Source organism: Poeciliopsis prolifica, unplaced genomic scaffold (genome assembly GCF_027474105.1).
Source record: "Poeciliopsis prolifica strain line A6 unplaced genomic scaffold, Auburn_PproV2 SCAFFOLD031, whole genome shotgun sequence".
In the NCBI taxonomy this organism is placed as follows: Eukaryota; Metazoa; Chordata; class Actinopteri; order Cyprinodontiformes; family Poeciliidae; genus Poeciliopsis; species Poeciliopsis prolifica.
This window is the reverse complement of record NW_026562406.1, coordinates 2,443,625-2,459,068: the sequence shown is the minus strand read 5'-3', so window position 1 is coordinate 2,459,068 and position 15,444 is coordinate 2,443,625. Positions and strand designations below refer to the sequence as shown.

The following is a 15,444-nucleotide window of genomic DNA, read 5'->3' as shown; positions in this document are numbered from 1 at the left end:
TTAATGCGACATGGCGTCTCTTTGTTTTTAATAGTTAGACATATGTGTCGTAACATTCTGCTAAATTTACTAAATCATTCTGATTCACGCAGATGTATCCACTCAAATCTCAGCTGAAAAAAAAAATCAAGCTGTTGTAGTTTATCTTTTATTTCCTGCTGTGTGTGTGTGTTTTCTTGCAAAAATCTTTTTATATCGAGCTCTAATTGTTTTCAGAAGATCTCTCAGTCCCATCCAGCCAACTCATGAGGATTTTTTTCTTCTTTCTTTTTTCCTTTTGGCTGACTTCAAACAAACTAAATCACAGATGACTCTACTCCACCTATAATTAGGTCAGCGTGTGTATTTATAGACCGAGTTCTTTTTTTCCTTTCTGTCTTTTTTTTTTCTTCTTCTTCTTCTCCAAGACCACGAAGCAAAAACCGAGCTGGTTTCGGCTAAACGGCCCAAAATTGTGCTCACAGTAAACAGCCATTATCACTCGCCCTCATTAGCGTCAGCCTCGCCCAGAGTGAAATGAAGTCTTCCCGCGAACGTGTTGTTGCTGTAAAAAAGCCCAGCGGGGAAGCTCCACAGAATGATCTCAGCGACCCCTCTAAGCGGATCAGGCCTCGCACATTGCTTCACAATTTCATTAGGGTGGAGGCAGGGGCGAGGTTGGGACGGAGGGGCCACGATCGCAGGGCTCTGAGCCACGGCGAGGCGACTTATAAGTTGCCTCCTGCCTCCTTCTTCTGTACGCGACATCCGCAGCGTCCTTTGCTGAGCCTGTGAAGACCTGCGAAGTTGTAAATGACGGCGTTGCTCCATTGGATGCCACTTTCCTTTCCGACGTCTGCAGGCTTACACGGAAGCGTCGCCGTTTGTCCACACACACTATCACAAGACGACATCCACAACTTAACTATGTCTGCGGCTTAAAGCTGAAGTTTGTATTATTGTGTTATTAAAATCATCACCATGTCTTGATAAGGCTCAGTCATCAGATATCAACTGTAATTGGTGCAGCTGAACTTGGTCCTCTGAGGAATCAATGACAATATGATGTCTTTCACCAAATTACATGAAAGGCATTTTAAAATTCACGGTAAAACTGTATTTTCCTCTCTACCTATTGAAAGAATTTATGAACACACGGGGCAGTGAGGGCTGGAACAAAAAATTATTCTGAACGCTGTTCTTGTTTCTTCTTGTTATTTACAACAACAACAAAAAACAACAACAAACAAAAAAACAACCACATGATAATCGTAAATCTGCTGCAAAATCCTTTGGTAATGGCAGCTTTTTTCCAAGCCACGGCCATCAGTCGCTATAGTTTCTTTGATGTGCAGGTTTGTGAATGCAGACCTGGATGCTCCATCTACTCTTCATTACTGCAGAGGCTGATTTTGTTGCTGGTGGGGCCAGGATGCTGTAACAGAGGCTGTGTGGGTTTAATGTCAGCGGCCTATATTTACTGCTGTTCTCTGGCAACCTGCTTGCCAGCTAAGCAGAGCTCTCTGGGAAAGACTGCCACTTGTTGATGTAACGTGCTAACACATTTCCACCCAACCCCCACTTTGCTTTGGCTGCTTTTCGGGGTGAATGTGTCCAGTCGTGTAGCTCTACTCCACAACGTGCTGTATGTTCACAAAGCGGGTCAGAAGCGTTTGCTGACCCTCGCCGCCCACTTTCTGTTCTTTTCTTTGTTCCCAAGTGCTCAGAGAACACAGATAGGATTCTGCCCAGTGCGGCCAGCCACTTTTTTTTCTTTTTTCTCACTAAATGGAATCATTGTGTTGTTTTGTTGCTGCATGTTAAGTCAATGGTACCCTTTGTTCTCTGTGCAGCATGCGGGACGACGAGGCCCGGCCCGTACAGACGTGTCATGATTGCGGCTTGCTGACTGTATAGTCTCAGCAGTTTGGGGAGTTTTTTTTTTTTTGTGTGTGTGTATGTGTGATTTTAGGACTTTGTCACATCTCAGTCCAACCAGAGTAGAAATGCAGGAATTATATCAGAGTTGCCATTGGATTCCCGCCACACTTTTTCGTTTTCTCAGCCACAGTGGAAGGAAGTCTTACCCACCGGTTCTTTCATGGATGTGTTTCTGTCTGCATGCTTTGCGGCCCGGCCTCCCGCGCCTCCGGCTGATTTCTCGACGCTCTCTTTGCACGATGGAGAGGAAGATAAATCCCTGTTTGACAATTCACAATTAATACTCCTACAGACGCGAGGCGATCGCAGATGAGTTCCTTCTGCCGGAGGGAGCTGTGCGTGTGGGAAGTTGTGCAGGCGGAAATGGAGGGAGGAGGAAGTTCGGCGGGAACTGGCGATCTTTGGGGAGGTTCAGTGAAAGCACCTGCCTCGGTTCTGGGACTCGTGATGGATGAAGAGAAACAACTGAGCAGGGGAGAGGATAGGGAGGCGGTCTTGATTCTGAAGCAAAGAACATTTTGTCCTAAAAGGTTCCCTTTAGGGAGAGCAAATCACAGGGCCATGCTAAACATGGGGCTCATTTGTGTTCGAGAATCGATTATTTTTAAATCACCTAAGGCTAAATGCTTATTGCTTTGTGAAACTCAAAAGTAGCTCTCATTAAATCTTCTAAACCTTCACAGCCTGACCAAATGTATGCTTTCCCTGATGTAATTTCAAGATTGACTCTTACATATTTTTTTTTGGCATGATTAAAACATTACTACATTTTTCCAAAACTCCCTAAAGTTATAACAAAAGAGCAACCAAATTGGCTCGCTGCGTTGACTCTGCACCGAGTTTTCACTTGGCATGCCAGTTGGCTGCGGCTGGCGCTCATTAGTTCGCCGAACAAAGTCAGGAAGTTGTTTGGTGAAAACATCACAGGATTCCTTTTTTTTTTTTTTTTAAATTAAGCCCCGTCCAGTCATTTGAATAGGCCTGTCATGTTGAGCTTTGCTGGACAATAAACTGTCCCAGGAGTCATTGAGGCGCTTATTAATATTGTTGTTTTGAGATCATTTTCAAGTAATATGATGGAAAGGGCAACAAAACATTCTCAAAAATGAAGAAACTTTTAATTCTAATTTTCATTTAATTTTGAAACATTTAGCATATACAAAATGAATAATAATATAAAAAAACATTACATGAATTATGAAGTCTCTGTAAAGAAAGTTGTCTCTAAAACAATTAAATGAAAAGGCCGAAGCACCCAGAAGACGTCTGTCATCCAGTTTTTGGTTGAAAGAGCTAAAGAAAAGAGAAAAACAATAAATCATAGAAATTATTGAACTCGTTATCATCCATTTAATTGAGTTATTGCTTGTTGCGACGTTTAAAAAGAAACATATATCTAAGCCATTTGAACCTGAAAGAATACCCTTTATAAGCGGGAAAAAAAAAAAAACGACAGTCACAGAGAAGATTCTACTGAGCTGCTACCTCTGATCACTGACTCACACCAGCTCACAGATCATTGAGGCGTGAGTGTGCAGGATGCAGTCGTCTACCTGCAGCTCTGAATACTTCAACATCTGCTGAACGCTCTGAGGACTGGGTCTTTGGACTGGGTCTTTGGACTTCCTCTGGGCTTCCAGAGCGATCTAACCGGCACGGTTCAGCTGGAAGGAACCGTTAAGTAGCTCTCCAGCTGACAGCAGAGTGCACGGCTTTACAAAAAGCATCAGTGTGGAGTACACAGTGTGGGAATCATTTCCAAGTTTGCTCGCTTGCATAGAGTCTCTCAGATTTTGGTGTTACTTGTACTTTAATGAAAAGAATCAAACCTTGAAACCTGGCAAACCAAAGCTTCAGAGCCATCCACTGATTTTCTTCAGGGTCAAAGTCCAGACACTGGCAGTGCTGCTTTCTAACCCTAATCTTCTTCCTTTATTTGGGTAAATTATCTTCATTGTTGTGAGTAGTGTGGAATAGGTTCTCCATCAATTCTACGTCATCTTGTTCGTTGGCTTCTTCAGGCCATAAAGTCATTATGTAAACATAGCAGGAGGTTTCCATCTCTGTGAATTGGTGTCTTTAGAGTCTTCAACTCTTTTTTCCCCCAAGCACACCAAATGCCAAATAAGTTTCCGTTAAACCGTGTCTGAATCATTCAGAAGTTCACAGTCAAAACTAAAACAAACCTGAACATGTTGCTGCAGTACAGCTCTGCAAGGCTTCAGTGCATTATCCTGTAGTGTGGTACCAATGGTGTTCGTGGTGACTGTTGTCCAATTGCTTTCGGGTCATTAACAAGCAACTCACTTGCGTTCTGATTGTCTGCCTTTTTCTTGATTGTCCTCATCCGATCACGAAAAACATTTCCAAGTATCACGCAAACATTTTTTGTATCAAGCATCTTGTTTGTGTGTTCTGAAGCCCATCCCACCCATCAAATGGATACAAGTTTGGTTGGTCGGTTGGTTTGATTGATAAATTGGTTGGTTGATCATTTGGTGAATTATTGTTGCACATGGGCCCATAACCAAACTAACTAACCATAACCAGACAACTAAATTGCGCGCCAATCGTTGAATATGTCAGGACAGAGCAAGTTATGGTACATAAAAATCAGTCCCAGGTTTAATGAGTGATGTTGCCCTAACAGCCAAACCTCAGTGTCACAAAGATGAGGATCCCCAGACAAACCAGGAACACTTGAATCTTGTTTTTAGATTTTTGGAGGAAGCCAGAGAGAAACCACACAGGCACAGGCTGACCACGCCGGGATTTAAACCCAGGACTTTCTTGCTGCAAGGCAACGGTGCCACCACCAACCGCGCCACAGTGCCGAACATCCTGAAACCATGTTTCCTCCTCAATCTGTAGAGGGCAAATTCTGTTACTTTGATTCTGTTTTTATGATCCTCAGGAGCACAAACATCTTCACGTAGCTTGGCTAAACGCTCTTATTGGACATCAGCAATTCACGAGATGAAAACACAGAGGGAGGCACATCTGGACAGCTGTGGTGGGAGGGCAGGTCTGGTCCCGGGCCTGCTCTGTCGTAACGCATCCAGCCTTGTAAGCACCCAATGAAGGCGGGGCCTGTTCCGGCGCCCACCGCCGCGCCACAAAAACCTCCCTTCAGTACGAAGCTGGTGCACTTCATATGGAGCACATACACTCACTCCATTGTGGGCTTTAAAAACACACACTTTTAAAAATACTGAGGTGTTGGCTTACTGAACAAAGAGCCCCTTGTGCTGAGCAGAGCCCTTACATTGTTGATGCCTGATAAAAGGGTATTTCAGGATTATGAAGAGGAGGAATGTTCTGATTTTGTTTTTCTTTTTTTTCGGAGAACAAGTTACGTCTCTTTTTTCCTGCTTTTATAAGGCAAAATATGAGCCAAGCTGAGGTGGGTGGTAGTGATTTCAACTTACTTGAGTTAACTTTTTAAAGAAAAAGCATTTATAAGAGTGGTTTTACTACACTGCAGTTTTTTCTTCCCTTTTATCCGTTTTGAAGGAAAGCTACTCTGAGCTGAACACAATTTCTGTGCTGCTTCACAGCTGGTCGTTTCGCTGAGTGCAGAACAGGAACAGTTTCACCAGCCAGAGACACTCACAGGCACAAAGTCAAACAGTTTACGTTAAAGTGACTTCTTATGCATGCGAGCTGCCCTTCTCTAAACTTGTTTTTCATCTGCTGACACTGTTGTGCCATTTGGAGGTCAAGTAAACATGCAGTGTATAGAAAATCTCATCCGTTGATGTGGTTTGTTTTGTTTTACCATTGAAAAAAAAAGCCAAGATTTTACACCTTTTACATATTCCATATTTTACATAATACATATTTGAGTCAGCTTTTCAAAGCATGTCTGTTTATGTTATGCAGTGATTAATTGTTGTTCAGGTCAGCGCCTGACTTTCAGTCGTTGTAACAGAGGCGCACCGATTCATCGGTCAGCCGGTCACCGGGCCTGACGCTTTCGTGTGAAATCCACATGATTTACATTTATGCAGCTGTTCCAGTTGGGCCTTTTTATTTTTTATTTTTTGCAAACTTAACACTCAGGCCACTTTACTGGTGGTTTGGGTTGTTTTGTTCGTTTATCTGAAAACATTCCGGTTTTTATAAAGGCAAAATAATGCAGTGGACTTTGTGGTAAGCGGCTCAAATCAGATCTGCAGTCTGAAGTGGTATGAAATGTTTGTTTTTCAAACTGTGAGAAATGAAAGACTAAACAACTGACCCAGACTGGTGTCGTCCATCTCTGCCACCCTCCGTATTAGCCTGCGCTTGAATCAAACTGATTGATAAGCAGCTTATTAGGCTGATGGGCTCTGCTGCGGCAGAAGAAGAAGAAAAAAAAACACATCGGCTAATAAGCTGGAATTAACATCCAAGCACAATTTGCTGAGGCTTGGCACCGGCCACTTTAGCTTTGCCAATTACCCGGATGGGAATTGCATTATCGCACAATATGACTGATGCTGTTATTTTCATACTGCGGCACCCGTCCTGCGCAGTTTAAATGTTATTGGTAGCATGTTTTTATTCTTCAGTTGATGAGCTGTGTTTGTGCTTCTGATTTAATCTGTTTTTTTGGGACTTGTGAAAGAATATCCTGATCTAAATGTCCCCAGTAATTGAGTGTGGATAAGCAATCAGCCTCTCTGCCTGCACAGACGCAATGTGACACACATTTGTGCATGCAATTTTGTTATTCCCCCAAAGATATGAAAACAAAAAAAAAACCTTTCACAATTACTAAAACTGCTTTTCCATTGCAAATGTGCAAAACATTGTCGATATTCCACAAAATTTCACGCAGTGAGTCATTATAGCATGCGGCCTGTCGTCTCCTACTGCTTTCTGTCGTCTTCATCTACGTCTTTTCCGTCAGTAACATCCGATAACATCGGGCCCTGCTCTACCCATGTTTTAACGTGTTTGTTTGTTTCATTTTGGTCTTTCGATGGACTGTAGTGAGACACATTTTAAAGGCTGGCTCCAATTCTTGTTGATCACGTGACTCAAAAAAGTGCAACCGCTTCATCCTGGCGGAAACACTTTTTATCAAAAAAAGAAAGTTTTTCTTTTTTTTTTTTTTCAAAATTGCCGTGCTTTTGTTCTAATTTTGTAATTCTAATTTACACAATTTAAGCCCAGCTTAAGTTGGCTGTGCGACAAAGCAAAGCTTTACCTTTATTGCAGACGAGCATCAGCTTTGAGGACACAATCTGCCAGGTTATTTTTTGGGAAGTGCTGCAGACTCTGAGGGCTGCTCTGTTGTATGGAGAGCAGCTTGTGTTTGTGTCGTTTCGGGCTCGGCCTCTCTACAGCCAGTCTCCGTCTCCATCAGAAAGCAAAAGGAGAATTGGATGGAGCAGCTTTTGGATCGGGTTTGCTGTAATAGTCGCAGTTTTGCTGGACAAGGTGTCGGCGCAGGAGGCTCAGTTCCAGAGAGCGAAGGCTCGTTGTGCATTCAGCACACAACTATTTAGGTCAACAGCTTCTTGACTTGCTTCCTAAAACTCCTGAGTGTGTTGGGTTGATCCAACCGCCTTCGGTCTCCATGTGTCTTTTGCTCTCTATTTATTCCTCAGCCTGTGTGTCTCTGTGCCGGCTGCTGTAATTTTGGACTACCTCCTCGGGTTTCAGCTCAGTTCCACTTCTGTCCTCCTTGCTTTTTCTTGGAATAGCTTTGGAAGCCTGGTGATGGGTCGTAGCTTTGTTTTGTAGCCAGCTGGTTAAATGTAAATAATAATAAAAAAAATGCATTGATCAGACCTAGTATTACATTTGTCTACAGCTGTCGGGTCATGTGTTTACCAAATGTTCACCACCATGCCGACAGCAGAACTTGAAGTTCTGCTGCAGAAAAAAAAGAAAGGATAACATTTTTTCCATTATTTCTATTCAGTTGGTCGATGAGTTCTGCGTAACAATATTTCTCAAAAGGTGAAATTTCCACGTTAGAGGTTGGAAAGTAAAATATCCCACATGAGAGAATATCAAAAGTTCAAGGTTTGTTTTTTTTTAACCCACTGCAACCTCAAAATCAAATTTGGTTGCCATGGATATACAACGTAGGTAGTGCTGCAGTTGATAAAAAGAAATTACAAAGGAAAGTACGTTGCACTTATAAATCTTTTCAAATTTAGCGGTGCTATAATACTTTCAAAGTAGGCAATGTAATACATTGCTAACAAATTATTAAATTATGACAAATGATCATTTATTCTTGCCACATTTACTATTTTAAATGTGGAGCAGCCATATTGAAAGAGGCCAAAGCATTCCGGTTTAGAAAACTGAAACTTTGATTTGAAGGATAATTTTTTTTTCTGATTAGGAACTCCAAAAATGTAACCATTTTATTTTTCATGGTTTTTTTTTTTTGTTTTCTTTTAAGTTACTCAAGCCGACATTTGCTCCGAATCTGTGCTATATAAACACATTAACTGAAGTGAAGGTGAATTTCGGACAGAGGAGGGAAGAGGTCCTAAATGAGGAACTCACAGCTGAGCATATTTTAAGACGACCAATTCCACAAGAGCACTTTTTTTGGCGTGACTGCTTTCACTGCCGCTTAAGTTCAAAACATTTGTTTCTTAAATAAAAAAAAAAGACAAAAAAAAAAAAAGATCTGTGATAGAATCCAACAGTTTTTGTTTTTCAATGGGACTTTTACAACAGGTTTTATAAGGTAAACACCGTCCATTCTCCCTGTTGCCATGATGACTATACTTAACTATTGTAAACAGCTACCGTCTAGCACGCCGCTACCTAAAAACAGCCAGCAGACCAAAACGAATGACTCCGTTGCCTCCCGAGAGGTCATAACTCTCGGCGCTCCTGACAGTGGCTGCACATGTGGGTTGTGGCGCTTCGGGCCTAGAATAAGATGGCCGAGGAATGTGACAGAGGGGAAGCCAACTTTCTTTCTCCTCTGTACGTGCTAGTCTAGCAACTGAAGGTGTCGCAGGCTAGAGGTGGCATGCTAGCTAAATCCACTCTCTCATCTGTGTCCACACCCTAGAAAGCCACTGTCCGTGTCGTGGGGACGTGCAGTTTCATATCTGAGACTAGCAAGTTATTAAACACACATAAGGAAAACAGTTGCGCTAGTGAAAACTGCTCCGGTCCAAATCCCCACAAATATCGACTGCCTAAGCCGCAGTGTGTTTTACCTCGTTGAGCCTCATTTACAGCAGCTGACCCATGGTACTGTACTGGTTTTCAGTTTCCCACGGGGTGTGTGTGTGTGGAAAAAAAAAAAAAGCCAACACACACATGTCCTCTGCCCCTTGGGGGAAGTTCTGCCCTCGCCTTGCACAACACACAGTGGCTCAGAGTGTGTGTTTGCTGTGCCTCTGTGGTGGCAAACGTTTCCCCAAGCTGTCTTTCATTAGGAAAGTAATTGACGTTTATTTTATTGGATTACGAGAGCAGGGAATGATGATTTGTTGAGTCCCCCGCCCGCCACCGCCCCCACGTCAGAGGCATTTCTCATTGAGTCGTGGTTAGCGAGGACGACTGAATCCCGTGGTCCTCTGTCCTCTTCTACAGTTTAAAACTGCTGAGATGATGAGAGATTAGGCAGATATTGTCTTGTTAGACAAATACAAATAGGAGCCAATGTGCCAACTCATTCCTCCCACTCAAAGGAAACATTTCGAGGGATCAGTCAGAGCCATCTGCTCATCCCAAATGTTTATCTACATTGACCAAAAAAGGGATTATGTATGGAGCATCATTTTATTTTTATGGTCATTGATTTAGAAGGGGTTTTCTAATTCATATTTGCAACCGAAATGGCGCGCTCGGCATCGGGGCAGGTCCCATTCATCTGGCAGTCAGATGTCGAATGGAATATAAATCCTTCTGTAATGAATTTCCAGGCCCTCTAGTCTGTCAGTCACGTCTGTGTCTATCATTCTATGCATCCGGATTCATCCTCTTGTGCCAGCGTAGTGAGAAAAAGAAGAAAGAAAAACTCTCTCTAAATGTTTTTTTCAACCATACTGAACTGATATTTCTTTAACCCCTTATTTTCCCACTCCAGCTCAGTTTCTTACTGGATGTTTCCGCCATCTCGCATTATACGCTCCACCACACTTGATGTTTTATTTTGTACTAACCTAAAATTATACCATAGGTGTAAGTGAGTGGTAGATTTGTATGCAAATGACAACATTTCAAAGTATGCTTTTAGAATATTTTGCAGAATTTATATTTATTCCAGAACCTTCCTGGAAAAAAAGAATCATTGACTAGTTTTAAAGAAAGTGATGTTTTCCTACAGATCACAATCATGCAGGTTTTAAATATATATATATATATATATATTAAATTTAATAATAAAGAAATATTCTAAACTTTTTCACGCTTTGAAATGAATTTAGTTTTGTTTCACAGAGTACTTTTTGCTAAATAATCACTGTAGAATCCCAGGTTGTAATCCTGTCCAGAACTCTCTCTTTTTTCTACTCTGATTCACAAAACATGGACGACAGCGAAGGCAAAACTCACTGAAACTTTGTCAAAGTTTCACCTTTCCCTGCAGCTTTGTGTGACTTTACGTAAGACATTCAGTGTAATCGCTGTGACAGACTCTTAGTTTTTAGCTCTGTTGCTGAAAATCACAGGAATTTTTTTTCCCCAACAGATTTTTTTCTAACATTGTCTCAATAAAATGTCCAGATGAAGAAATTTATTTGAAGTTGCATATTTCTAGAGAGTTTGAATCAATAGTTTTTGATTTTGCCGTTTCTCTTTTTTGTCTCACATTCTGGACTTATGTGTGCTGCTTTTTTTTTTTCTCAGATCACGACAGCCATATTCAAGAGGAGTTTAGTTGTTGTATTTGCAAACAATTTCACCTACTTCCACTGCTAAAGCTGGAAGCTAATAAACCTACAGGCAGTATTACGTGTGTTTTAATTCTTACTTGTATTAAATATTCAAAGTAGTGAAAATCTTGCAGGAAATCAAATAAACACAGGCAACTGAAGGATCTGGTAAAATCAGAGATTCAGGGAGAAAAAAATGTTCCACATAATATTGATGATAAAAACAGTCTGCCAAATTAATAATTGATCTCGTCACGTTTCATACATGGTAACGGCCCAAAAAGATTCAGCATAATCATTTTTGGTGATAAATTACAAACTAAAAATCTGCAGCAGACGCCTCGCATGTTTTAAAGTGCGAGCTGCTTTTCTGGAACAGAAAAATAAGTTTTCTTCACCAGGCAGCGGGTCGATAAATATGTAAATATATGTGGAGGCAGACTTTGGGGGCAGAGTACTTCATTGCTTTTCATGCGGCCTCCTTATTATTAAAATGCTAATGACTGTGAGCAAAAAATGCATAAGGAGATGAGTGCGCGCTCTTCAGCTTCTCGGGTTTCTTGGTGTGTGAGAGGCACACACCAAGAAACCCGGTCAGTAAATCAAACTCAAGAAGAAAATGATGCCAAAAACTTTTAATATCAAATAACAATGGCAGCTTAAAGTGTTCACCTGCAGGATTCATTAAAAAACAAAACACAATGGTGTTATATTAAGACCCTGTTTTATTCCTAAATTTGCTCCTTTGGAAGTTAGACCTTGACTTGGGGAGACATCAGCCAGCTGGCAACGAGGTTCTGACTGAACAGAAACAAAAGAGCTCGGTTAAATTGGTTGGTTTGATGGAGTCGACCCAGATTCCAACCAGATGTTTTTATGGTTTGGGGCCATTTCAGGAAATGATGTAATCTTGCTTTATCCATTCCAAAACCAGTCTAGGTGTTCATCTGGAGTCGTGGCTGTGATAAATATCCTGTTGGACTTCATAGTTCATACCTTGACATATCCAGACACAGATTTTAGTTCAGGTAACTTTTCTCCAGAAGCCAAGGTGTTTGGTTTGTCCACATTGGTAGCTATCGTGCTTGAAAGTGTAGACTTTTCTTCTTTGTCGCCGCATTAGCCCACAGAGATTAGCTTTTCATCGCACCTTGTGGTTCTCAAATAGGCATCCAAACCTGACTTGGTATAACTTAACAGGCTAGAAATAGCTAATAATGCTTAAATTATTGATGGAAAATTGACCAATTCCTATAAGGCAGACGACCACATATATACCCAGAATACATGGGTTATCTGTTCTCATTCCTATTGTTGTTGACTATTGTTCTATGTTTGAGAAATATCATTAAATGAAGGCTTTTCAAACGTTCCACACAAATAAGTAATACGAATGATTTGTGCTGAAATTATATCGGGTTAGTGTCGATATCGGCCAATATTCAACGCCGCGATATCTGTATATTTCGGAAATGAAAAAGTTGTATTGGGACACCCCTGGAAAAAAAATGGTTCAAACGCTGGGACAAGTATCTGTAAACATCCTACCGTGTGAGGAAGACTAAAATTAAGAGTAAAACTCTATAAAGACATTATTTATCTTTTTAAAAATATTTTCCAGATACATGGTCTGTGTTTAGAGCTCACTCTGAAATCTGCCCTGCCTTTTGTGGTGTCCGGGAAAAGCATGAATAACACTGGGAGCTGAATTTCATTTTGCCTTCTCAGGCTGTGAATGTGTGCTCCTCGCCTGACCTTCCTGGAACTGCTGGGCTCCACGCCATCAGAAAACATCCCCTTTATCGCCTCTGACAACAGACTCTGCGCTAGTATATGTGTGTATGCATGTGTATGAGAAATACTGAATACTGTGTGCTGGGACGCAGAGCTTCAGGAGAGCGGCACGTCCCGAGATAGTATGGAATAAGCGACGCTGACATTTCCGTATCCTAATTGGAGAGTGGGGATGGTTTTTTGAGAGGAGGGAAAAACGTCCATCAGAAACCAATGTAGAAAAATTCTGTAAAGGACTTGTGAAAGATGCAAAAATGCTGGAACGCTGAGTTTGTTGAAATCAAGGCTAAAACCCCACTTGTTTAGCATTTCCATAACTGAAAGATCATTAATTATAGTCACTATTAAGACCTGTAATTTTTCTTCCTTCATTTTACCAATGCAATGTATTGTTTTTTTTTTTGCTGTTTTATGATTTCATCATACTAAGGATTTTGAATTGCCTTGTTGCTCAACTTGCTTTACCTTCCCTAGTCATAATGCAACACTGTCAGGGTTGGCTTACTATCCAACCCTGATTAAATGAAAAACGAAACTTTATGCGCACCCAGAAACATTTTTTATTAAGTCCACTCAACTGCATCGTGTCAGACTCTGCATCATGTGGCCTCAGCGGACAATAAACTGCATTGAGTTATTGACTTTACAGCAATTCCTCTTAATGAGCAAACGAATATCACCTGAAATCAAATGATAACACAGCCGGTGCCAAATGGGCTCCTGTAGGTAAACTTAAATGTTTGTGCTGTCATCCTGGACATATTAAACTAGACTAAAGCCAGAGGCTCATTAAGACGTTGGTGTCAATAAAGGAAGGAGGGGCAGTACTACACAAACAGACCTCCTACTTATATATATATATACACACATAAATGCCTAAATTTAACTTTTAGATTCTGATGTGCAAATTATGAAATGTTTAATCTTGTGACACTTATTTCACAAGATTCTACCACACGTTTCAACACAATGACTCCAACCCTTTCAGCCTAAATCTTCGCCATGAGCTCACTCGACCCCTTGAACATGCCACTCGATGCGATTCTGACGTCGAAAAAGTGCATTTTCTGGTACTTGAGCCTTGAGTTTCATCTTCAACCCATCACTCCTCTGCTGCCCCAACAGTCCTCTTCTGCTTCGTTGAATTATTCAGAGCTGTGGCTCCAGAAAAGCCGCGAAAGCAGAATATAGAGAGCTGCTAAGAAGAGCCGGCCTTTCTCTCGTCATCAGCTGCGTGGCACCCGGTGGGAGGTTTCATTTGGCCGCGTCACCGGCAGCAAGTCGCGGATGTTCTGAGCGTAACCTAAGTTATAAGACCTGTTGGTTGTAAGAAGACTGAGAATTGCACCTATATCCCATTACAAACATCGGTGACGCTTTATTTGACGGGGTGTGCATGAGCCTGACACGACCCAGTCGTAAACATGACATCAACATGAAGATGGAGTTTTCATGAAAGTTTACACCCGTTGTTACAAAATCTCATTTCATTAAATAATGATACTTTTAATGCAAAGTTTATCATTTTAATGGACTTCTAATGTAATTTTGTAATAAAAGTGACATTATTTAACAAATGACTTTGTGACAGCAGTTGGAAACTTTTATGGAAACATCCTCATCTTCATGGCAGGTGCTATATCACGTTGGTGACACTTTGTCATGTCGGTGTTATGCACACCCCGTCAAATAGTGCTACCCAAACATCCACTACATATGTAAAGAGCACATTGTGGCGTGCATAAGTAGGTTAGAGAGAAAAAGAAATGGAATATAAGAAAATTATCACAATAAAGATACATCAGTCTGTGTCTTTCAGAACAACCTATTGCAATAAACGGCTTCTTAGGTTATTTTGCTACAGTGATGGATTCCTGGTTGTTAAATGAAACAAATCAGAAACAAAGCATCTTCACAGAAACGCAACAGCAATAAACCCCAGAAACGATGTATTTACCTTTCAAAGGCTCGTGTATTTTTACCCACAGTGGGAAGCTGCTGCTGCTAAAAGCAAATAAAAATGGAGTGCAGTTGATGGCGGCCAGTTCAGTCGTCTGGAAGTTGACGGTGTGGGCGGAAAAGTCTAATTAGGGACACGCACTCGCTGGTTAATAGCGCGGGAGTAACAAGTAAAGACTTGAGTTCTTATAAACATTGTTTACTGGTCTATTTTATTGTGTGATAATTAAATTGAAATTAAATAACTAAACAGAGGGAGAAAACCAATCAGCTGGTCCAATTGGTGTAAGTCATTCATCCAGCAGCGCTCGCTGACAAAAAGTGCAGGAATGTGATGACTCTGACCGGGTCGGGCCGTATGTTCTCGATGACCATCGAAATGCCCGAAGTCAGAAAACGGAGATCTGAGCGAGCAGGCGCTCCTTGCAACCCATCGGCATCTAAAGGTGCCGGCGTGCAGCCTCTGAACATCAAACACAAGAGTCACAGCAGAGGCACAAAAACAGCCTTCAAAAGAATCGGAGGTGACAATTTCCATTCCATCACCTGAGAGGAAATCTAAACCCACATCCACGGTGGCAGCAGGTTGATGTAGTGCTGTTATGTTGCTTCTGATTTGTTATTTTTTCTTTTGTTTGAGGCATGGCATGTCTGGATAATTACTCCTTCTGGTTTTGGATGCTCTGCAACTTGGAGAACATTTTCTTTTTCTTTTTTACCTTTGGACAGTTGTTACCATGAGCAACTGTTGCAATGTGTTTCTACAACTAGGAGCAGCTGATTAGCTTTAGTAATACCTGACCTACGACCCCGATACCCCAGAAGAGTTGGAAATGAGGCTTCAGCATCTCTAACCGTTTGGCCAGACAGATTTAAAGAGGAGCGGCAAAAGCAAATGAGCTGGATTAGCAGTTCTGCCAACAAC

At 41.4% G+C, this 15,444-nt stretch overlaps 1 protein-coding gene across 2 annotated transcripts in view; it reads left to right on the top strand.

The window, feature by feature from the left end:
• zdhhc8b (zinc finger DHHC-type palmitoyltransferase 8b) overlaps positions 1-15,444 on the top strand; it is a 61,350-nt gene that overhangs the window by 31,920 nt on the left and 13,986 nt on the right. The window lies entirely within an intron of this gene.